Genomic DNA, 310 nt, shown 5'->3' with positions numbered 1-310 from the left:
GGACAACAGGATGTGGAAAACATATTTGGAGTCAGTGTAAAGCGTGAGGGATTTACCTTGGGCTAAAATACAGGCTCTTGTAACTGCTATAAGCTCAGCCTGTTGGTTGGTAGTGCCTGGGGGTAGGGGTTTGGCTTCTATGGTTTTGGTGAGAGAGGTTACGGCATATCCTGCATAATGGGCAGAGTTCTGTCTGAAAGAACTACTGTCCATAAACCAAATGTAACCGGGATGAGAGAGAGGTCCTTCTGAAATAGAGGAGTGACAGGGCAGGAAGTTTTCTAGGGCCTCCAGGCCATCATGGGAAGGG

Source organism: Galeopterus variegatus, unplaced genomic scaffold, assembly GCF_000696425.1.
Source record: "Galeopterus variegatus unplaced genomic scaffold, G_variegatus-3.0.2 Scaffold3383, whole genome shotgun sequence".
Taxonomy (NCBI): Eukaryota; Metazoa; Chordata; class Mammalia; order Dermoptera; family Cynocephalidae; genus Galeopterus; species Galeopterus variegatus.
Note: the sequence above shows the minus strand (reverse complement) of the source record.